This window comes from Sarcophilus harrisii, chromosome 4, assembly GCF_902635505.1.
Source record: "Sarcophilus harrisii chromosome 4, mSarHar1.11, whole genome shotgun sequence".
NCBI classification, from domain to species: domain Eukaryota; kingdom Metazoa; phylum Chordata; class Mammalia; order Dasyuromorphia; family Dasyuridae; genus Sarcophilus; species Sarcophilus harrisii.
The window spans coordinates 82,135,228-82,161,683 of NC_045429.1; positions in this window are offsets into that span (position 1 = coordinate 82,135,228).

The following is a 26,456-nucleotide window of genomic DNA, read 5'->3' on the forward strand; positions in this document are numbered from 1 at the left end:
TGGCAAACCACTCCAGTATCTTTGCCAAGAAAAACAAAGGGACAGTATTAGTATGCTGTGGTTCACAGGGACAACAGTAATATTGTCAGAGTTAAGCAAAGCAACGAGATGTTTTACTTCTAAGGGTTCTCACTGCCTACAGATTGACAGAAAAGTGAGAATACAGTAGAAACGAATAGTTGATTTTTTTACTGAAGGATAAAGTAATGTGTTCCTTGACCTCTTAACAACAAAGCAAGCAAATAATGGCACAAACATCAAATCTCCGTTTCTTTCTAAATGGCTGCTATATTTACATTTATGTCTGATTTGTCATTATGCTAGTGGCTATTATATTTGGTTTGTAAGCTGATTGTTTAGATAGCTAGGTGATACAGTGGATGGAATGCTGGACCTTGAGTAAGGAAGTTTGTCCAACTCCTCATGACCCCTTTTGGGATTTTCTTGGCAAAGATACTGCAGTGGGTTGCCATTTCTTTCTCCAGCTCATTTTATAAATAAGGAAAATGAAAGAGAGTTAGGTGATTTTTCTTGGATCACACAGTTAGTAAGTATCAGAGACTGAATTTGAATTCAGCTTTTCCAGACTCCAGGCTTGGCATTCTATCTGTTGTAGCACCTAACAGCCCTACATCCTCGCTTACTTCACAGTTAACTTCATTTGTTCAGTCAATCTCCAGTCACAAGCCAGGTGTTATGTCAGTGAAACTAGGAATTAAAGATTTTTCAGAGTTTATTTACGTGAACTATATTTTTAATTTAGACCTTTTGAGTTTTCTTATCTCTGCAGTCAATAAGCATATATCAAGCACAATAAACGGTCCGGGCATTGTGCTCAATCCTGGGGATACAAAGAAAAGCCAAAGGTAGTGCTTGTACTTGAAGAGCTCCCAGTTTTATGTGAAACAGCTATAAAATTATGTGCTTGGATAGATCAACTCTAAGTATTATTTTTGTTCTGAATTCAATAATCCAAAATAAATGGTATTATATTTTATTGGCCTATGTTGCATGCTGATAGTCTCTGGCTTTTTTCTTTAATACCCCTGACCATGAACTCAAAAGAGAATTCAATAAAGAAATGGAATATGTTATGTTGAGAGATCAAGTTCTTTTTTGCATGCCTTTGTAATACACATAAACATATTGCTCAGTGTATAAGAGAATTACACAGGATAGTTCACAAAATACAATAAATCTGTCTGGGTGATTTTTTTTTTTTTTTTGCCAGTAGTTTATATGTTTATTTTATTTTGTTGGATATAATCCTCTCTACCATTTGAGAGAGATATAGGCACCTTTTCAATAAGATTGACAGAAGAATGCTCTACTTGTCTGAACAGATCTCAAGTATAAGATCAAACCAGTATGTATCTGGTATTCTTATCAAAGTCATGGACTATAGCCATTCTAGCTGCTATCTCATTAGGACTGACATTCTTCTTGCCTAGGAAAGAATACTTTTTTGTGTCTCTTTGATCTTTCAAGTTTGATTGTTGAAATTGTTCGGAGGACATGTCTCTTATTTAGTTAAGGGTGCTAGAATTTAGAATACTTTTACTGCAAACAAGATCCCAGTAACATTGTGAAGTATCTTGTGAAGTTCTTCCTCTTACCTTGAATTTGGTGGAGACTTAAAGTTACATATTGAGGGGGGAAAACCTCTCCAGATTTCAACTGTCTTCAGATTCAGGACTTATAACTGTGATCTCCATAATACACTTAATTGTTCACATCTCTTTGAACAAAAGCAACAATAATGGCTAATTAAATTGTAGAAATGTGTTCATGGTTTGGCTTCAGCATATCAATACTAACTTTTATTGAATGAAGATTGAATTTATCCCAGTATAACCCAGAATTTTACATTATGTTCATGGCACCAAAACAATTAGCTTGACAAAGGAAGATATTGGTAAATCTAGATAAAGATAAATGATTATAAAATGAGATTTTTAAATGTTCAAGAATTCTTTTAACATTTCTTACATTGAAGATAAATGATTATGAAATAGATTTTTAAATTTTCAAGAATTATTTTAATATTTCTTACATTGAATTAAGAAAGCATTTTTAACTATATGTTCTTTCCTATAACAAATCCATTACTTGTGTTCAATTTGGAAGTTAATTGTTTAATTTATTATGATACAGAATGACCCTTTTTGAAAAAATCAACCATTCTAAATGTCATTTTCTATATTTCTGTAATGTGTGTATGTACACTCATTATTAATTGGTTCCAGAAGGCACATCATGTGTTGAAAACAGGTAGCAAAAGAATTTTTCCCATGAGTACATCTCTAGTCTTCAGCCTAACATTTTTAATTTAAGATCTTTTTCAGTCTTAGATTGAAGAAAAAAAGTCCATTCAATAAATATTCCTTTCTAAATGTTGATTTGACTATTAAATGGTTAAATAGGATTTGGGCACAATGGACCCTTAAATTGAGGGATCAGAATCCATGCGACTTGGATTCAATGTCAGAGAGACTGGGCAGCTCTAAATACTTTTATAGATACTGAAAGATCTGAAAAAAAAGTGAATTGAAACATAATTGGCCATTAGATACTGAGGCCCAGAGTGATAATGGTTACACATATGAACATTTATTTATCCTGTGTATTAGAGGAACATTTTCATGGTGATATTGTATGGTTATGGTTCTTGAAAAACTATAATACTGGAGGCTAAATTTGAGGGCCAATTAAAGGCAATGAACAGGTATGAAATCATAATGCCCATTGCAAGATACTACAACTGAAGAATTACTAAGGAAACATAAAGATATCATCAAAGTGACATATGACTGGAAATAGGTCAATCGTGTAGCACAACCAAAACAAAAAATTCCAGAAAATGTAATGTGACCCTCACATTTAAGTTAAAGCTTCCAGGAATAAATAGGTCTTAATAGAATGTCCATATGTTGCCCTGGTCATATTACATCAGGTATATTCTTTGCGGGTCTGAAAAGTACATTTTTAAGATGATCATTCAAATTCTAGAAAATGTTTATAGGTGGGCACCAGAATGGTGAAGGTCCTCAAGTCAGTAACACATAAAGATTGATTGAAGAATACTAGAACTGGTTAGCCTGGAAAAGAGAAAGTTCAAGTAGAACATGACAAATATCTTCAAATACCTTGCCTTTGTTAACTATTCTCTATTTATCCTGAATATAGTTTGTTTTGTATATAATTCATTTCATATTGTTACCCCCATTGGATTGTAAGTTATTTAAGGAACAGGAATTGTCTTTTTCCTCTTTTTGTATACATAGTTCTTAGGATATATTCTGATATAAGTAAAAACTGCAATTTTACTGGATAATTGATTAAAGTGCAATACTTGAATTAATCAACCAAGTAATTAAATAATCAACAAGTATTTGAAAAACACATACTTTGGGCTAACACTATGATAGAGGCTAAGTATGTTATTCTAAAGAATTAAAGTTCCTATTTACAAGGTTCTAGCAAAAGAACAGAGAAACGACATGTATATATTTATAAAAATAAATACCAACAAACATAAAGTAGTTAAATACCAGGTGCTTTGGAAGGGAGTTACTAAGGAATCTTTGAAGGGCTGTCTTTGGAGAAAAGGATTAGATTTGTCTGGTTTGTTTCTAGAAGATGGAACTAGAAGAAATGGGAAGAGGTTGATAATGAAGTAAAAATTGTTTTGAAAGCTATAAAAGTTTATTTTAAAAACAGAAGAATCTAAATAGATTGCCTTGAGAAATCATGAGTTTAATTTCTTTAAAAGTCCTCCAGAATAGGTTTGGATATATTTGCCAGGTATGCAGTTTATTTATGTAAGAGTAAAGTAGGTATCAAGGAAAACTAGTACCTCTAGTATGAGGGTTTTCTGAGCCCTTTTCAAGCCTGCTCATCCAGCTTTGGAGAGTTAGGGAGTGACTACTATAAGCATGTGAAGACTTTCCCCAATGGAATGGGTGGATGGGAAGAATTTGTTTCAATAGCCATGAAGGTGGCTAAAACAGGCACTGTGGAGTGCTTAGAGCTTGGTCAGACATCAAAAATACCAAGGTCATTCACTGCATCTTGAATTATCAGTAGTCATCTTGACTTTTGTCTTGCCACTTGTGCTTTGATGACTCTGGAAGAGAGATTGAGAATGACTTAAGAGCAAGTTAACTCATCATCCCATGATGTCATTGGTCTTCTTCCAATATAATACATTTCCAATATATACAAACAATAACACTGTGAAGATGTAACATCACTCAAATATAGCACATTTGGTTTTTAACCTGAAAAGTTTCATAAATATATCTATCATCTATCACAATATCTTGCTATTATCTATCCATTTTTCTATATCTCTCTATTTTTATTTTGATAATTTGAGCTTCTAAATATAACACATTTTTGCATTTTATTAGAATGTACTCAGTTATGTTGTTGTTCTATTATTTTTTGATCACGTATGACTCTTTGTGATTCTATTTTGGGTTTTCTTTGCTAAGATACTAGAGTGGATTGCCATGTCCTTATCCAGCTCATTTGACAGATAAGGAAACTGAGGTAAACAAAGTTAAATGACTTGCCCAGAGTCATATGGTTAGTAATTGTCTACAGGCAGGTTTGAACTCAAGATGAGGATTCTTCTCAACTCTATCCAATATTACATACCATATCAATAATATATATCAATAAATGATAAATTAAAAAATAAGGTGCCAGAGGTGTGATACACTAATAATTTGTTTAGAGTTGTGAATTATAACAATCTGTAAGCTCCAAATATTTTCTCTAATGATCTTCCATGTAATTTGAAATCTAAAGAATTAAAACTCCTATTTTATAGGGTTAATACATTGAAGACTCACATTAAGATGCCATTATACAAATGCATAATAAGCCATTATTAAAAATTAACATCAAATTAAGAAAAGCTTGAAGAAATTGGAGTAGGGGAGAAAGCAGGGAAGTAGTGAGGAAACAATGTGAGAATAATATTTTCCCAAGGGAAATAGGTTGGGGGAATGAAATAGAGTAGAGGAATAGACAAACATAAAAGCAAAACAAGCATTTTTTTTTTTTTGTTATCTAATTTACAGTTTGGTTTAAGATTATTCTTGACTAAAGGAAATATACTAAAAATCTCAGAAAAGTTACTTCTGAAAGTATTTTGATAGATAGATAGATAGATAGATAGAGACACATACAACATGCACACAATTTTGGCAAAGAAGAAATGAATGAATAGAAATAGTACTTGAGCAATTTTTCCTATCAGTAATCCTAGTGCCAAGATTCATTTGACAGAATAGCACAGGGAATGTGGCACTGGTGATTTATCCACTAATTTTATAAGGTGTAAAAATAGGATTTCAGCCTACAAGGTTGTCTATCAATCTGATATTTTTAAATTCACTTCAAATATGTTCAAATTATAATATCTATTCAAGTCCTTAATTATAGTCATATACTTATACATAAACACAAATTTTTGATTGGCATGATAGTTTAATTAATAGACTATAAAAATATATACATACATATTTTACTTTTTCTGAGACTATTATTTTTGTCACAAATTGTACTTTTATTCCAGTCTAAAAATTGATATTAAAAGCCTTTTTAAAATGTTTAAAGTTCTTTTATTTCTTTAGAATCATCTTGGATAAAATATAAGAATATGAGTTATATTATCATTAAATCAATATGGTTATTGTAATTTACATTTTCCTAAAATACATTTTAATTGGGGGACAAATCTCTTTCTAATTTGATATTCAGGAGTAACTTTTACAATTCATCTAAAATGAACAAATGCCAATAAAACATTTTTGACAGGGTAAAAAGATTTTTAATAGCTCTGTAGAGAACTTTTTTTTAAATAGTGTTTTCATGACTTGATGAAGATAGGGTTTGCAGGCGAAAAATAAGGAGCAACCAATAAGAAGCTTTCTTGCTCCATACTCCTTAGTTAGAAATGCAGTTTTGAGCAGACCATTCATTCTGATACATCTTCTTCCTACTTTCTGTCTTTTGAGGAAAGAAAATTCTGGGGATAAGAGCTAGGATCCCATGAGAAACAAGAAAGATGCAATTTGAAATCCACCCATTATATTTCATCCTGTGCAATTCTTGTCCATCCCCTTCCAAAACTCTGCCACTTGATGGAGGAAACTGATGTGTTTGAGGAATTCCTTCCTTTGCTCTGCAGTTTCAAGAGTATTTGTAGGACACTTTGGCTATCCAATAGTATCTTTCTCTTGCCACATGACCAGCTCATCTTTTCTTTATCTTGTGTAGTTCATTGGTGCCATCTTTTGCTTTGAATTTTCTTCATTTTCATGTTAGCTATATGTTTCACCTTGTTCACATCTGCCATAGAGCTCTCTTCTGTGTGTGTTCTCATTTTTCATTTATTATTGAACAATGGACAGTATTCACTTATATCTATCTATCTCTGTCTATCAAATGATCCATCTATGTCTATCATCTATCATTCATCTACATACACACAATATACTATCATTTTTGTGCTGCAGTGATATTATATTCCTATATCATTTGTTTCTTCATTATCCAAGGAAGGAAGAACCGATAATTAAAGATTTGCATATGTGGAGTTTTCATTCTGCCTACACCCCTTAGAATTATATGTATAGTAGCAGGATATTAGGTTGAAAGGTATAGGTCATTAGTCATTTTGTTGTTTGTTCTTCATTCACAAAGAGACCCATGACATCAAAAGGGAGATGCCATAACATGCAAGTGAACTGTTTTTAAGCAAAAGGTAGATTGTGCAAAGTCACCTGTCTCATTTTCCTCCTCCAGAGCCATCTGGGTCCAATGGGCAGATATAGATCAGAAAGACTGGAGACTAGCATTTTTAAACAGGTCTTCAACAGACCTCTTTGCCACTTAACTTTCAGTGACTAAGGTAGCAACTGAGACACCTAGTTAAAAAAAAAAATACTACATAAATCTGAGAGGTGAGGACCCTCAAGTTTTCTGGCCAAAAGAGAAAGGACTGCTATTCACATTCATTCTGAGTCAATCAGGAACTAAATAGTAACCAACTGGGGCTTGGCCTGGGACCTATTGGTGACTAATCAATAAGAATCAGAGTGATTTCAGAATGGTTAGAGTAATGGAAACACAGTTCCACTAGCAATTATTTATCTGTCAATATTTTGGGAGCTCCATTCAATTCAACCCAATTCAACATTGGTTATTTCTATTATTTGTTATCTTTATGAATTTTCTAGGTCTAGAAGACAAAAGTATTTATTAACATTTTTATTATCAGATATTTTGAATAATCTTTTTAATGTTTATTAATAGTTTATAATTCTTTGGGAAATATTACTTTATGACTTTTTAAAAAACCATTTGTTCAAAGGAGATTGGTTCTTAGTTTTATATATTTCTGAAATCACACACACACACACACACACACACACATTAGAATCCAATCCATATATTTTCTTTTTTTCTCTTTTTTTAGTTTTTCCTTCACTGACTTTATTTCTAGCAAAATCTTCCTAGTTTCATGTAAATAAAATTGTCTATTCTATTTTTTTTCTGATTATCACTATTCCTTATTTGGATAAGAACACTGAATGCATATGACTTCAGTCAAACTGAGACCCATTAAAGACCAAGATCTCCCATTTCATTCAGAGCCATCTCCAGTTGTCTTGATTCTCAGGCTCTGAACCCAGATGGCTGTGGAAGGGAAAGTGAGGCAGGTGATCTTGCATAACCATCCCTCACTTAAATCCAATTCACTTGCATGTCCTGGCTACCATGATATCCAATTCACTTGCATGTCCTGGCTACCTCCCTGATATCTTGGTCCTTTTAGAAAACAAAAGACTAACAACAACAACCTCTGTGAGTTTAGAAAGGTACCAGAAAGAATACCTGCTGTATTCTTACTTATTTTATCTATTTTTATTTCTTCTCAATTATATGTAAAAACAATCTTAACATTTGAAAAGGTTGAGTTTCAAATTCTTTGCCTCCTTCTCTTTACCCTGCCTTGAAAAGATAAGCAATTTGACATAAATTATACCTATGCAGTGATGCAAAACATATTTTCATATTGTAAAAGGAAACATTACCATGTTGTAAAAAAAACACAAGAAAGAAAGAAATAGAAAAATATAATTTGATCTTCATTCAGATTCTTTCATTTTTTTCCTATGGAAGTAATAGACTTGTCATAAAAAATCCCTCAGTATTCTCTTTGAGCATTGTATTGCTGAGCTGAGAATAAACTAATTCATTCACTACTGACATTTGTGCAATATTGCTGTTTTTGTAGATAGAGTGCTTCTGCTCACTTCACTTAGCATCAGTTCATATAAGTCTTATCAGTTTTTTTTTTCTGAAAATAATCCTATTCAATCAGGATTCAATTCCATTCAATTCAAACAGGAATTCATCTTCAAGTATTTTTTCATCTTGCTCATCATTATTTATAGCACAATAATATTCTATCATTATTATATACCATAAATTGTTCAAGCATTCCCAATAAATGGATAACCCCTTCCCACTTCAAAAAGAGCTATTATAAAAGTTTTTGTATATGGAAGTTCTTTTTTTCTCATTTCTATGATTTCTTTGGGATAAAGACAAAGTAGTGGAATTGCTCAAAGAATATGCATAGCTTTATAGTCCTTGGAGCAAAGTTCCAAATTTCTCCTCACAATGGGTGAATCAGTTAACAAATCCCAACAAGAAATTACTTTCTCAATTTCCCTATATCCTCTTCAAAATTTATCACTTTCATTTTCTGTCACATTAACTACTCTGACAGATGTGAGAATCACATCCTCAGAATTGTTTTTAATTGATTTATTATTATTATTTTATTATTTATTTATTTGCTGTAGCAATTGGAGTTAAGTGATTTGCCCAGGGTCACATAGGTAGGAAGCGTTAAGTGTCTGAGGCCAGATTTGAACTTAGGTCTTCTTGACTTCAGGGATGGCGATCCATCCACTGTGCCACCTAGCTGCCCCAGAATTGTTTTAATGTGCATTTCTCCAATCATTATTTATTTAGATTTTTAAAAATATGACTATGGATAGCTTTGGTTTCTTTTTTTAAAAACTGTGTTTCGTTTCATTTGACCATTTATCAATTAGGAAATGAATCATATTCTTAAAACTTTAACTCAGTTTTCTCTATATTATTTAGTTTGGAACTTTTGTTATTATTGATTAGGTATGCAGAAGTTTGTATGAAATTTATGCTGAATTCTGCTATTTTACTGAAGCATACTTTTTAAAAACTTTATTGATTAAGATTTACTAAGAAAACAATGCTGTCATCTCCAAATACAAATAGTTTAGCCTTCTTGTGCTATTAATTTCTCTTGTTTTATTCTTATTAATATCATTTTTAGAACAATTTAAAAATAATGATGATGGTGATAATTCATGTTTATTCCTATACATATACCAATGATTGCTTATTGCAAATATTTCTGACTTTAGAATTGTTTTAATATCCCATCTTCAATTTTCATAACATATTTCTTTATAATTTAAAAGTCTTTAAAATTCTGTTTCATGTTTTCTAAGGCAAATACTATATATGAGTGTGTGTGTATAACACATATATATACATGCATGCCTGCAAATGCTATATAGACCTTTATTTTTGTACCATGATTATATATATATATATCTTAAACAGCTAGGTGGCACAATGAATAGTATTTCAGTCCTGAAGTCAAGAAGATATGAGTTCAAATTCAACCTCAGATACTTATTTGCTCTGTGGCATTGGGCAAGTTGATAAACCCTGTTTGCCTCAGTTTCCTTATTTGTAAAAGAGCTAGAAAAGGAGATGGTATCCCCTCTAGTATCTCTGACAATACAATCTAAGTAGCATCACAAAGTGTTGGCCATGACTGAAATGAACAAACAATCACAACAAGACTATCCATCTTATGTATGTACATATGTACAGAAACAACCATATATATATATATATATATATATACATATACACACAGACATATATACACATACAAACTATATATATACACAAACTACATATATGTACAGACTACATATATACATACAAACTATATAGATACATATATACATATATGTAATAATTTTATCAGATGAAATACCCCTTTTATGCATTTTTTCTAGTTTTTGCCTTCCATAAATAAATGTATTTTGTTAAAGATTGTTTATTCAACTATTATTGAAATCATGTAATATTGGTTAGTTTGATTTTAAATATGATTATATTAGTTTTCCTAATGTTAAACTTGCTTATCTCTTTGATACCTTGTGAGTTCTTTTTAGAACTTTATTGCTATAGTTTTTTTTTAATTTCCTAAACAATTAATTTCCACTTTAAAAATGTTTACTTAGTTCAGTAATTTTCTTTTTCCTATTTTTGTTAATGGACATTTTAAAAGATATAATTTTCCCCTGAATCCTGTTTTTGATGAACTCTTAAAATTTTGCTATATCTTATTGCTGTCATCATATTACTTTTTATAAGTTAATCATTTGACTTGAGGCTGCTTCTCCCAATCTTTGCCCAAGAGTTTATTGACCATTAATAGACCTCATCACAATACTGATCAGTATAGAAAATTTAATTTGTTCTGTTTTTCTAATCTGGGTCAGTTTTGTTTCAAGGATTTAGCACACTAATCCTAGATTCAGCATAGATTCCTAATCCACATTACTTTTGCTACAGTTTAGAACTCAATCTATTTTATCCAACAGGATCCGATTCCAAGAACAGCAACAACAAGTGTGTATCAATATGTCAAGCTATGGTTCTGTTAAATATAATGTAGTTTCCCTTTTGATATATCAATATTTTTATTTTGTCTTAAAGCACGATTTTACTTCTTGTTTAAAAAAAAATGTGTCATGAATAACAATATTCCTTCTAATTTTTTCTTAAGATTTTTTTAAAACCACAGTTAGAACTTCCTATCTTATAGATTGTATTATAGATTATATTGTAATCTATAATAATTATATATAATTATAATAATAATATATAATAATTATAGATTATATTAGATATATAATTCCTTTTGGGGGGGTGGTTTGTGTTGGAAAAGTTTGCAGAAAACAATACTGTCTTTCAAGTGATCTAGAAGTAATTTTGAAATTTAAACATACATAACCACATATCCACACACAGGAGAGAGAAAGACTGAGATACAGAGATGAAGACTGACTCAGAGATAGAGACAGAGACAGAGAAATTGCTTTCTTTTTTTCTAAACATCAGAGAGACAGTGTGGTGCAGTGGAGAGAGAGGCAGCCCTGGAGTCAAGGAAGAACTGGATTGAAATCTCACCTTTGCACAGAATTGCTGTGAGATGCTGTGCAAACCACTTGACCTCTTAGGTTTGTAAATTGTGTTTGCACAATAGGGAGTTTCCTAAACTGATGATATTGCAGGTTCTGTCTTCAACCTTAAATTTATTACAACTCTTCGGTATTTTTCATTTTTACAGTAGAATTTTTTCCTATCATTTGCTAGAAAATGTGTTATCTATAAAAAAGCATATTATTTGCATGGGAAAGGGTTTGTGTAACTTTCTATTTTACCCAAATAATTTATTTCATTAATTAATTTTGAATTTATTTCTTTAGTTTTTTTTAAAAGTATGTTATCATCTTTATGTAAAAATAGCCTTATTTTATTACCAGTATTTATTCCTTTCATTTGTTTTTTTATGTCTCATATATATATTATTTTTTCAAGTCAATTCTTCGCTTACTTATATTTATATCTGATATTGCATTATTATATGTTACATATTTATTTTGTTTAGAATTCTATATTTCTACAGGTAATCATTTAAAAATATTTTATAATTTACTGAGAGGAATGTGAAAAATAATCTTGTATTAATGCCATGACTTTATTTTATTATTAATTTCATTTTATTTTACCCTTCTGTCATTCTTTCGTTATTTTTAATTTTAGTGAATTGAATTTCCTCTCTTATACAAAAAAGTTTGTCATTTTAAAATTGATTTTATTAGCCCTTTAAGAAAAAGTTATGTTTAAAATTTTCAACTGAATTGTTTTCTTATCTTTGCTATTTTTGCTGCTCCATCATTCTTAGTTCCTTTCTATCTTGTTTACTTATTTTCTTTGTTCTTTTAAAAGATTTTTTTGTGGGGTTACTGACTCAGTTCACTAATGTTACCTTCAATATGCTTATTGATATAGATATTTGTTGTCAAGATTTGGGCTCAGTGTATTATTGATAATGTGTTACATATTTGGAACATATGTATCTATATCTATGTATGTATATCTAATGAGATAGATTATATCTATAATCTTCCCCACCCCCTTTCTTTCTCTCTCCAACATTCTTGTGATACTGTTCCCTATTCTGTACAATTTTATGAGAAAAAAATACCAATAACCAAAATAACAAATAGGAAAATGTATGGTGGTATAGCATTAAGTGATTTGATACCATAAATGCTAAAAAAAGAACTAGGAATGATAGCACATGAAGGGCAAGACCATATATATCTACATTTTCTCATTTCATCTTTAATATTTTCTCCTATAAGGCTAGAATTTGCTTTTGGATTTTATTCTTTGCTTTTCATCTCTTGGTTGTTAGTTTTTGTCCTTTGTTCTCAAAGAGAACCAAAATGACATTACTATGTTGAGGTTAAGATACAGTATGACTGACTGTGGCCGATCAGACCAATATGAGCTTGGAATGCTCTACCAAAGGCCAGGCATAAATAGTCCATACAAATAATTTGGGTGTGAATGTCTCTAAATTTGTGTATCTCATGTTTCTTTGCAGCTACTGCAATTCTGCTTCCCACATAGAGGATAGAGTAGTCTTTGATGCAGGTGATCCTTTTCTAGGTGGTCCTTTGTCAGCAAAGTCCACCTCAAGCAATCAATTCCAAAGTTGTTTAGAAAGACTTATCTCTTAATGAAATAAGCAATGCTGGATTTTCTTTTTTTGGCCACCTAACCTGTGCTCTAATAAGAAGACAGAAGGTCTTATTGCTTGAGAAAAATCACCACCAATCTTTTTTTTTCCTAGTACAACTTAATTTCTCTCCTTGATTTAGTATTATTTCCAAGTTCTCTTTTTTGATTCATGTTTAAACTCATTTCTACTTGTTTCTGAACTAATAGTATAATGGGAGATCTGGGTCTTCAGTCACAAAGAGCTCATGAAGTAACTATTCCCTTAATATAATTCTGACAGAATTTAAGAAGAGAAAAGAACAAAATGAGCTTTTGTTTATTGATGCCATGATTTGGGTGAATACATATGCACCTGATTCTACAAAGTAGATTGTAATAATTGCTATTTCTCCCTCTTGGTCATCTTTTTTTATCTTAACAATATATTGTTTTAAAATTTAATTTAAGAATAACAAATTCAGATTTTATAATCTGTATTTTTATTTCTTTTATGTTTAAGGCAAATCAACTGACTTTTCATAGTTTCAAATAAACTTAAGAACTATAAAGACTTTAAAAAGAGCAACTTAGTAGGATTTGTGAAGAGCATTATTACTGTTAAACTCCTGACAGCATTTTAAATGTTTATTTTTGCCAGTAAATAAAAGATTCTAACTAGTTTCATGTAATTAACCTTCATTCTTCAAGCCCATATTCTTCTGTTAGCATAAATTATGAGAAAATAAATGTAATCTGCATTTCTCTAATGCCAATTAGAAAGGTCAGAGACACAGACCAGTGTTGCTCAGAGTCAAGAAAAGCTCTGTTGCCAAAGGAATACACAAACCTGCTTTTACTGATTAGGATTCTTAGTTCCCTTTCCTTTCAGTCTATTGGGTAAGACATTGTTTTTCAGCTATTTTATTTTAGATAAATTGCAGCTTGAGTATCTAATACATACATTACCTTTCCCCTATATAAATTCCTAAAAATAGAATTATATATCTATACCTATATCCATCATTTATCCACACATATGTATATATACACACATATGTATTTATATATAATATATTCTAAGAAATTAAAATATAAAAATGGAATTGATCTGTGTATTTCTATGAGAGTGACAATATATTTTTTTCACAAGGTAAGCAAAAATATTATATTTAATTCAAATGATAGTGATTAGCAATGCCATAGTAACCAATTTTTGCTAGTCAAATATAAGCAACAATATTGAAGTAGAACTTCAATAAGGCAGATAACTAATTAAAAATCAACTTCATCAGTAATTTTGAAATAAAGTACTAATCAAAATATGTGCTAACCAAATTAGGAATACCCATTGTTAAAAGTACAAAAAACATACCTAACACCCTACCCTGGGGCAGTTTACTTCAAAATTTTTGATAGAATTGTTTATGGTTTTTTGTTTTGTTTTTGCATTAGGATTGGCTCCTGTATTTTCATCCTTGCTCTGGTATTGGCTCAAGGGCAGTGCTGAATGGATAACATAGTTTGCAGAGACTTTACTACCCTGGGGAGAGATATAAGGCCTTGAGCTGGACAGAAAGGGAATCATGACTTTGTGGATGTCTTATATCTCCCTAAATCAAATCAGATAAGAAAGAAACCTCTTGGAACCTTTAAGGTGACAGACTGATGATTTGTTTTCAGACATTTTCATACTTTGATTAATAGTTTGATTGCATTCATTAAGAAACATTATTCTAATTAGTGTTTCATTCATACTCATTAGCATATGTAACAGTAAACCAACTATACTTGAGTGCCATATGTTACAATAGATGGTGTTTATATATCATTTTAAGATTCACAAAACACTTTATCAGTATTACCTCATTTGATCCTCATTACAACCCTGAAATGTAGATGCTATTATTATCACTCCATTCTACAGAGGAGGAAACTCAGACTGAAAAGGATTAAAGGATTTATTCAGGAATGAACTACTAGTACATGTCTGAGGCAAAATCGTTTCACTTAATTTTTTTGGATTTATATATAATTTGGATTTGTCTCTAGAATGCCCAGTTTGCCTAATCTGGAGGCTCTAATATATGTCCAAACTGCCTAGCATGGAGGCCTCTGGATCTGCTGCCAGTGTCTTCAAAACGATGAGATTAAGATTGTCTCTGTTTTCATTGCAGTGAGAGGGTAAAACCTTCCATCTCCTCTTCTCCCAATTTTGCCCCAGCTTTGAGAATTATGCCTGAGGGTATCTGTTTCTATTCTGTGTAGTTTGTCCTTTTTAGTTTCTGGGGCCAGCTCATGATGACCTTGGAGCCATGACTGCCTGCAGGAGGATAGAGTCTGCCAGCCTAGAAGGGAATCCCTGAGAAGCCAGGGTATCTGGGCCTTGAGCCAGAGGAAGGTTTAAGAATTTGGAACTAAATCTGGGCTATAGAGTAATGTAGTTAAACCTAATCTCTTCTACTTCCAGAGAAGAATTATGCCTCCTGTGATTTAGAGGAGTAAATTGTTTGAAATTTTTTTTTTTTTTTGGTAAAAGCTAATCAGAATGTGGGTGACTAAATGGAGCTGGAATGAAAAAAATCAACCCCTACCAATGATAGAGAACCCCATTATTGGGAGCAAGAGCCTTGGATTGTCAAAGACACTCCCAAATAACTGTTTAGACTCTCCTAGAAATCCTGGGTGAGGGAGAGTGAAATATTATGTATTTGGCCTTCTAGCAGTGGGGTCATGCCTTAAGTCTTACGATTTTTTTATATCTGCTAAAAACTTTAATTATCAGTAAGTCCATATATATATATATATGGACTTACTGATAATTAAAGTATATATATATATGTATATTATATACACACATATGTATGTGAATGTAAGCTGATGGATGACAGAAGTTAAGTTTGTATTTTTATATTTTTAGGGCATAGTGTAATGTTTTAAATAAGTAAAGAGATGAAATAGGCACTAGGAGTAGTAAATATGAAATAGATTGAGCAGAGCAATTGATAGTAAAAAAAAAAAAATTAGAAAAAACTAGCATAATCGAGATTTAGTTTCTGACATGGAGCAATCAGGACACATCTATCACAGATATCAAGGAATGCTATTTATTATGTGATTAATACACAGGATTTATCAAGGAAAGGGATTTTAACAATTAACAAGATAAACCAATTTCCCTTATGGAACTCATAATTAACCAGAAGGAAAATGCCATTAAAGGAAATACTCCATGAGGTAGGAATATGCCATTGATTGACAGGATAAATCCATAGTGGAGTTTAACAGACTAACACCCAAAAGGGGTTAGTAGGGGGAAGAGGATTAGACCAGAGGGCTAATACTAAAAGGGACTAAGCACCCTAAAAGAGTTAAAGGGACACTCCTAAAAGGAGAAAGACCATCACCAGCCAGGATAACATGGTTGGCTAACCCTTAAAGGGATTTAGCTGAATTCTACATCAGGAGTGTATCTTTTATTAGGGAAACATAACCTTGAGGGTTTGACACAATAACCTGGCTTTCTAATTGTATAAAGGTTGGAACCTGAGTGGAAGTGTAATTAAAAGTCCATTTGAACAAAAGGTCTACCTAAGAGCAAAAGGTTTACTGAAGGCTGAGCTCTTTCTGCTTGCCCCAGGGAATATTATAATACTATCAACATAATTTATAATTTTAATACTATCAGTCTTTCTCTGCTAAAGCCCACCTAGCCACCCAGTAAGTAATATAACAGAGAGATTAGGTATAAAATATTTATGTTAAAATACTAAGACTCCTCTTTTTAAAAATCTCATTTTTAATATATGGAATAAAATAAACATTTCCATAACATAGTACAATAAAAAGATAATTACATCTTTACTATTTGCTATTCCTTTCAAATATGTAACAAAATTATCATATAAATTTTTTTGTCCTTACCCCTCTCCTCAGAGATGACTATCATTAGACATAAATAGGTGTTATCTATCTATCTATCTATCTAATCTATCGATATATATCTTTATACATACATATATAATATATACACACATGGTCTCTATTTACACATATGGCATTTATTAGCACATATCAACACATCACATACACATATAATAATGCATATTTATGTATATGTATAGTTATTCTATATATATAATCTATATTCATATATTCTATTAACATATTCTGTACATATCTATCAGTTTGCTTATTTGGATACAAATATCTTTCTTCACACATTTCTCATAACTAATTTTGGTTTGTATAATAGTCAAAATAACTTACAAAAAGGACTTTTAAAATCTAGGAGATTTGCTTTTTTCTTTTTTGGTAACTTTTATGAAGACATTATCCTTTTGAATGAATTATATTTTGAAAATCAATTTTAATTGCTTTTAGTAGAAAAATCCCTTGAATCTGAAGGATGAATAGAACTAGGAAGAATGCTGAAAAAGAAGTGTATCAAACCTACCTATTTGGATAGAGGATGATGCACTGCACCCTTTGTCTGGAACAAATTGAGTAAGCCAAGTTAAACCAAGTGGAAACCCTCAGAGGTCACTCACTAAAGGAGTTCAAGAAAGACCAGTTGGCAAATAGAAAATGAAGAGTGCTGGGGACTAAAAGTTGGAGTGATTGTGCTTGACCAGGAATTACAAAGGTAAGTAGGTAATTGGTCAAACAGTCAAAATTGAGGCTGGGAGGAAATTATATATTTGAACTGAAGGGAAGGGTATATAAATCTAAAATGAGACGAGGAGAAGAGTATTACAATGAAACAGCTGTTCTGCATAGTTGATGTGGAGGATTAGGCATTGTCATCAAGCCATCAACACTTTCCAGACACCTCTGCCTAACTATAAAATGAAAAAAAAATATAATGCATATTTGTATAGCTCTTTCTAGCTTTGTGAGTATTCACAGAAATGTATGTATGCAAATACATGCATATACATGAACCAAAGCAAAAACAAACAAAAATCTTGAAAAATTTGCACTTTATAACTTAGGAAGCCAGCATCAGAAAGGAACTTAGTAGATGCCCCCATAGTCCTTTGTTTTTTCTTCCAAAATTGTAATTTCATGGAGGATTGAACCAAATAGATTGAAATTGCTCTTTAATTCTTGCTACTGGGAGTGCCAGTTTCCCTTCTTATTCAGTCAAAGAATTGGTAAGGCGCCCATATGGAGCAGTGGATAGAGCAATGGACCTCTCCTCAAGAAAACAAGTTCACATGTGTTTCTAGACACTTAGTTCTATGATCTAATATCACTGGCTTCCTTGCTTTTATTCAAATGTAACACTTCTCTTGACCACATGCTTAAGACTTTCCTTGATTTCTGATACCTCAAACTCTCTCCTTCTCCTAATCTCTTCCTTGACTTCAGTTTAGTCTTATGTGAAGTCGCATCTTCTGCAACAAAGCTTTCCCAAATTCTCTCTAATCTTAATGTCTTCTCTTTGAGATTATCCTCCATTCTGCTATGAACTCCTTAAAATCAGGGATTGTTTCTTTTCTTTCCTTTGTCTTAGTTCTCCCAGAGCTTAGCACAGTGCCTGACATGTAGTGGGTACATAATAAATGCTAGTCACCTAAATGACTGACCTTTATGTCTAGTTTCTTTAATTTTTAAAAATTTATTAGTTTATTTACTCATCTTCAAAAACTTTTCTGTCTTCACCTCTAGCTTCTAAACATTTCTATCTCAGGATTATTCCCATGCTTAGGCATTTTCTTTCATTCCTCACCTTGTTTTGATTCTGTCAGGACTGGCTTCCAGCCCTGTTTCTGTGATTTATTGCTGTCCACAATCCCAGACTACTTAGAGAGGGAGGAACAATTTCTCATTTAATGACATGCTTGAAATTAATGAGTCAAGTGTATGAGCAGGAAAGTCCCAGATAAGAAGTTCCATAGTTGTAGCTACTGGAGCAAGAGATGGTTCAGAGGTATGTGATTCATGGTTTTGAAAGCACAGAAATGCTATCTAAGGACAATGGTAAGTTTATTCCAAGATCACCTAGTATCATAAAAGTGAAGAGCTATAAGAACTCTCAAATAATATTTAATTCAGCCTCATGCCTCTGAGTATAGCCAGTTTCCTAGATCGGGAGGCAAAGGGATGTATTTGCCTCGAACAGAAGACACTACCTAGTTTCCCTATCAAGGACTGTGTATTTGTATGTCCTACACTTAGCCCAGTGCCTAGCTCATAGTATGTATCTATGTGTGTGTGTGTGTGTGTGTGTAACACACACACACACACACACAAGTTGTATACATCAGTTAGCCAGTATGATGCTTGAAATCAGAGATAATTTTATTTTTGTTTATACATCTCTAGGCTCTAGCATGGCGCCTAGAGTATATTATAAAGTTAATTATTATTTGATGATTGATTAATCAGATGCTAAAGAGACTACCACCACTTTGTCAGTGGCTAAAACTAATTGCTTAAAAAAAAAAAGATAGGCTGGTAGTAATCTACACCCAGTTTACTTTTTAATAGAGAGATTTTTAAATATGTGTGAATGTGTCTATGTGTGTGTATGAATGAAGTGAATTGAAAAAGCTGTTTCACAAGATGGAGACTGTTCTAAAGATTGAGTGAATGCCAGCTGTGCTCTAGGACCAGGTTTCTTTTTCTAAAAGTCACCTAGTTTACAAGGAGTGGGACCTTTTCTTTGTGAGACTAAGTTGGGGCCACCTTGGCACATAAGGTAATAATTACCACATAAGGTAATTTAGTAATCCTATAGATGTGGTTGGATTCAGTTTTTCCTTATTTATGATGTAGAATGTGAGGTTATTTGTCCTGGCTAATCAGGATAAAAGGTTCAGCCCAGAGGGGGTGTTAGCCCATGTCTGTTAGCTGTACCTCGTCTCTCCTTGTCTGACTGCTTATGGGGAGGGACACACCCTTTCTAGCAATATCATAACAAAATTCCTTTCTGCTTTTACCTTGAGAAATCTCCTTGATTCATTTGATTTTTTTGAGCCCATAGTCTTGTCCCACACAGTTTATGGGAGCTCATCCGGGATCATGTGACCTGATGAGTTGGCAAGGTCTCAAGCTTTAGTAGGATGGCACTTTGCCTTGCTTGAGGCAACTTGAGAACTTCCAGGACCTTCCCTGCTTCCAAGGTCAAGTGACCAGAAGAGTAGAGACTCAAGGCAAAATCAAAGTCAGTAAATCCTGAGTGGTTGGGATGGGATAGCAATCAGTAAAGCAACTTTACTGCATGGGACAATAATAATAATAATGTAATAATAATAATAATAATAATGTAAGTGACCTGTCAGACCCTTGGTAGAGGGTTATAGACTCTGGAAAGTTGCTCTGGAAAGGATAGGAATTTTTGGGGTGACTGAGGGTTGGAGGTGACTTTGCTCAATTGGATGTAGAAGACTGAAAAGTCTCGTCAAATATTTAAAATGGAAGGGCTCAGCCAAAAGCCTCCCTCTGAGGAAAAGATATAGAAGGGCAAAAAGTAAAATGATTAAATATTGTTATTCTGATGGGGAGGATGCTCCCAGTGCTAACTGAGTATGTGTGACTTAAATCTGTATGTAAAATAGATTTCTGTGTGTGTCTGTGATTTCTCTTTGTGTGTCTGCTTTGCATTCTGTGTTCTGTGTTAAAAGCTGAGTGATAGTTAAGGAATTAGCCTCTGATGCTGGTTTGGGAAAGATCAAGCTGAGGTGGAAAGATAAGATCTGTAATTGATGTATATAGAAAGGTTAGTGAAAAAGTTTAAATATGTATGAATGAGAAGAGCATAGACTGAAAAGGATTAGAGAGTTTGAGAACTTTTGAAAAATGACATTTTTGTGGACCCACAACTGGCCAATTTGAGTCTGCAGAAATAGTTAAGTTATAAAACTTAAAAACATTTTAGCTGAATCTGGGATTTTTGAGAATATGTTTTAAGTTGCTTGGCATTATCAGCTAAGTTGAGTTGGTCTATTGTGTTTTTAAATAGGGCTAATTTACATGATTGAAAACCTTTTAAGGAAAATTGCCAAGGGAAAAAAAACCAAACCAAACCAAAACAAAACTGCTTTCTCTGGGCTTTTCCAAGCATTTCAGTTTTGTGGAATCTATCTCAGCTAGGGAAGTGTCCCTGTATGACCTGAATTCTTCTAGGCTTTGCACCCAATCTTTGACAAGGGGTCCTTACCCAGCTGTCCTAGAGAGTGAGTCAGGACCATAGACCTATAGCTGGATACCTGGGTCCATATTTCTCCCACCGTATCCCCCCAGAGTCTTAGAGTCTGTCAATTTCTTAAAGCTTTGTGGTTGGATTTGAAAGGGCAATTTTCTGCTACCTTCAGTTTTGGAATCATATGTGTTTACAATGGGATTCTGATTCTGAAATTGTAGTGGATGGTTATTATTAACTCGTGTGCACTAAAATTGTGAACTTGTTTATTCTGGCATAAAAGTTTAGAAATGTATGCATCGATATTGAAAATTTTGGTTTTCTGGTTACTTATCTAAAAAGCTCACATGTTTGTATTTCCTAATTAGATGAAATATATTTAAGCTCTTATGTTGTTTGCTAAATTATATATTAAGTAATTTGTAAAAATTGTATGAGCTGTGCTATAACATTTTGTTAGCCCATCTGGATACATGGCATAAATTTTGTGACATTTGATCTAAAGCTATTTAGGATATTAATCTTAAGATTTGTCTTGCTTTCTCCCTTTAACAAAGAAGTAAAAGTGTGAAGATCGCGTATTTTTAAATCAGCAGGAATCAGGAATTCCGGTTAGGGGAAAATCATCAGTCTTTATTCTCAGTGAAGAAGGATCGGAGGTGGAAGAGAATCGGCGATAGCAATGTGTGCAGCTGAGTCAAGAAGCTAGCTAGACCAACAGCCACATGACCAGCAGCCAGGAGTATGGAACCCAGGCTCAATCTCTCCCAGCTTCTCTTCCTCCCTCTCTCTCTGCCTCCACCCACCAAAATCGTCATTTCCTATACAACACATCAGGACTTGACGGAGAGGGGGGACCATTCTTTATTAATCATGTATATTAATGAGTATAGCCCAATTACTATTTAACCTCATGTACTTGGGACCTCAGTGCATCAACTCAAACCTCAGCCCATTACATCTCCCACTTTCTTTTATTTTAGAACACAGGTGGTCATGCCATCCCTGACTCCTCAGGGAGGTCCAGAGCCCCAAGGGAGTGATCACAGCCTCCCTAATCTCAGGGAAGGAGGTGAAAGCACCGAAAAGGAGGTGATCACAACCTCCCTGACTTCTCAGGAAAGGCAGTGAAAGCACTAAAAGGAGATAATCACACCCTCCTGACATCTCAAGAAGGAGATGAAAAGCACCAAAGGAAGTAGGGGTTGCTAGCAGGGTTTCTGGGCTGAAGGGTCTTATTATGCACAAACCCATCAGCATGGGAGCTATTACACAAGCACATAGCAATAACGCAGAGGCTATTAGGGATGACCCTCCCCACAGTCAGTGCAGGCTCGATGTGTTGTAACAAACATGAATTGTACATGCAAGTAGCAGAATAGCAAACAATATAAATCAACATGGAGTTGGAAAAGATCACCAGAAGTCCTAGAAGGAGGGTATGTAAACAACAGTCACATACACCATCTTCGCAGCCAAGAATAGTCCAAAACCAATCTATTGTCCATTGCTTCACATGTCAGGGAATCCAATGATCCCTCTGAGTTTTTGAAGTCCTGCAAAAGTCTTTTTATGTGTTAGGGAATCCAATGATTCCAGCAGATGTTGAAGTCCTGTAACAGTCTTATCATTTCTCAGAGAATCCAATGATTCCTGAGGATTTTCGAGTCCTATGTCTCAGAGAATCTAATGATTCCTGAGGGTTTTCAAGTCCAACAATCTTTGATGTCCATGAGTCAAATGCCATAACTGCCATGCTCTTTCAATGGTAAGCACAGTCAGCAACAGAACCACCCGTTATTTCTTGGATCTTCTTTGTTTCAAGGGCCTGCTCCGTCTCTCTGCGATGGACAAAGCGAATATGGCTCATTGGCACCCATCTGATTCCTTCTCCACCTGCAGAGATACAAGCAAACCCTCTCCCCAAAGCAGTTAGCCTATCTGGTCCTTTCCATTCACCACTTTCTGGGTCTCTCCCATCACCTGGCGATTATCTAAAGATAGTGGAGCTGCTCGCACTGGACACTGACCTTCTGGTGGGTTATAAAACCTGTCTGCCAGGCCAGTGCATCTTTGTCAAAAATCAAGAAGTTAATAGTATAAAGGGCTAGATTTAGAAGTTCTCTAGGGTTACCTGTGGCTCCCCTTTCTTTTGTTTTTGGAGGGCGTCTTAATTCTCTGTTTATCCTCTACTATTGCCTGTCCTTGAGTTGAAAGGTATTCCCGTGGTGTGTAAAATCTTATACTGTGCACAAAAGTGTGCAAAATGTTTTAAGTATAAGCAGGACCATTGTCTTTTTTATTGTTGGCACACCATAATGGCAAATGCTTTGTGAGAATTCAAGTGACCACTCAGGCTGTCTCTTTTGCTGCTGGCATTGCAAAAGTGAATCCAAAAGGTTCTCACAACATGGATGAAAGACAGACGACCAAAGATTTATAATGGGTCACATCCATTTGCCAGATTTCATTGGGTCTCAAACCACGAGGGTTCTTCCCTGGAGGCAGTGTAGGAGTGTGGAAAGGAAGGCAAGCCGTACAGGCTTTTACTATGCTCCTTGCTTTCTTTCTTGTTATTCCAAATTGTAAACGTAAAGCTGGAGCACCCTGATGATATTTAGAATGAGATGCCTGAGCTTCTTGGAACAAAGGGGTATTGACCAACATAGTTAGAAGGCTATCTGCCTTTGAAGTGCCATCAAATATGGGACCTGGAAGTCCACTATGACAATGGACATGTAATATATAGATCTTACCTGGATGCTTTCTCACTTGCTCTTGAAGTTTCTTGAAGAGCTGATATATATTAGAGGCTGCAAATTTTATTTGGGCTGTGGCAATTCTTTGTACTACACCTACTGAATAGGCCGAATCAGATATTATATTTATGTCTCTTGGATAATAAGTAAGAGCTAGAATGATCGCGTACAATTCATTCTGCTGAGTGGACTGAAAAGGAGTTCTGACTACTCTCTTTATAGTTAGATCATGGAGTAACAGCAAAAATATTATGTTTGGATCATCTGTGAAGATAGTTGGTCCTTTAAGAGGAACTTTAGAAACTTTTTCTTCAAGAATCCATCGCCAATTGTAATAGTCTAGTTATTTTAATGGAGACCCATGTAAAAATTTTGGGCCATAGCTAAAAATTTGCCACTCTGGATGGTCTCCAAACACACATTAATTTTGTATTGGTATAAAAAGGTGTATATCTTGTCAGGTCTTGTCCCAGATAATTGTACTGCTCGCTTAGTGGCCTTTAATAAAATTCTAGCCACAAGCACTGGAGTGGTGTAAGGCTTTGTTCTGGTTGTGCGGAGGTTCACCCACTCTATCACACTGTGCCTTGATGAAGGACTGCTGTTGTGCCTCTTTTGGCAAAAACTGATATCTCAAGGGTTTTGAGTGACTCTTTCAACCACATTGGATAAGCCAGTTCAACTTCTCTCAAAGCCTCTTGAGCTTCTTTTGTAGGCTGGCGTGGTGAATTTAAAGCACTGTCTCCCCTTAAAATGTCATATAACGGTTGTAACTGATAGGTAGTCAAACCTAACACTGGTCGCATTCATTGGATATCTCCTATCAATTTCTGAAAATCATTCAATGTGTTTTAGCTTTTCTGTTCTTAAGGACAGTTTTTGTACTTAAGCACCTTAGGGTTATCTTCATATCCTAAATATTGAAAAGGACATGTCTTTGAATTTTTTCTGGTGCTATGTATAATTTGTAATTCCTTAGTGTTTCTATGGTCTTTTGTAGACATGCTTCTAACATTTGTTCCTCAGGTGCACATCTCAAGATATCATCCATGTAATGCAATAGCATAACTTTTGGGAATGCTTTTCTTACTGGAGCAAGAGCAGCAGCAACATACATTTGACACATAGTAGGGCTGTTTTTCATTCCCTGTGTAAAACTGTCCATTCATATCTTTTATAAGGCTCAGCTAAGTTAATCTGGAAACTGAAACAAATCTTTTCTATCCTCCTTATCCAGAGGATAGAATAGAAACAATCCTTAATATTTATGACCCAAAGAGGCCATTCTCTAGGCAACTGAGTAGGAGATGGAAGTCCAGGCTGAAGAGTTCCCATAGTTTCCATCTGTTCATTCACTTTTCTTAAATCCGTTAACATCCTCCATTTTCCAGATTTCTTTTTCACAACAAATACTGGGGAATTCCAAGGACTTAGAGAAGGTTTCAAGTGTCCTTGGTCAAGCTTCTCCTGTACTATATCTAATAAGGCCTGAATTTTATCTTTACTTAAGGGCCACTGTTCTATCCACACTGGTGTATCAGTTTTCCATTGGATAGGAACAGGGTGAAAGTGTTGGAGGCCTTCAACAGCCTGCTTAAAAGGAAGTACTCATTTTAATCCTAATTGCTGTAAAAACGTCTCTTCCCCCACAGATTGATGGGGATTTTTTCAACTCAAAGGAGTAAAAACTCCTGTTTTTTAAAGTCCATCTCATGGGGCAGCACTAACTTGTGCTATTGATCCTCCTACATGAAGTAGGTGTCTGCTTTAATCCCTTTGGATGACTGGGCCAGCTGGCACCTCAATGACTGTCCGATCTGCCCAGTATCTCCAATCCTTCCAATGGAAGGCCATTTATAAGATCTGAGCATGGTCAGTCGTAAATTCAACTCTGTCCAGTAAATTGCTGGATTTTGTGATCTGGAATCAGAATCTGGGTGACTATCCCGGCTGCATTAGGTTCTTTAAAAAACCTGATGCTACTATTTCTCCTGGGTGATAACACACATTGTCTGCCTTATTGGTACTGGGATTATCTACACATTCCCCAGTTTCCCACATCAGTATGTGGATGGACCTTTTGTACATACTCTCAGAAGGTAAAATGTCAAGCCTACTGTGCCTGGAGGCAAGGGATCCATAGGCGGAAGGAACAATTCCCCTCTCAGGGGGTATCTCAGTTGTCTCAGCTGCATACAACTCTATTCTCTAATTTAATCCTTTCTCCCATCAGGTTGCTTCCTGGCTGATTGATTGTATAATCCTTTCCCATCATATGGCTTCCTGGCTGATTGGTTATTGGGGTTTGGGTCTAGGCACTCTCTGGGTGCACCAATGGCTGCCATCATGCCCCAAGTGTTTTTGCCTGGGGCCCCGGGGTGGGCCCCTCATCCCTTCCCTGAACCTGTCACTTCTGGGCCCAATGGGCCTCTGTTGCATTTGGACATGGGGTGCTGGGTCTTGTTTCCCACCCTGTCCTCTCCTCTCCTCTATACCAACATTGAGCTTTCAGATGCCCTTTTCTACACGAAAGCATTGACGTTCTCAAAGTCCTTTCCGGAAGGACCCTGTCTACCCATGTTGGGATCTTGGGAAATCTGCATCAT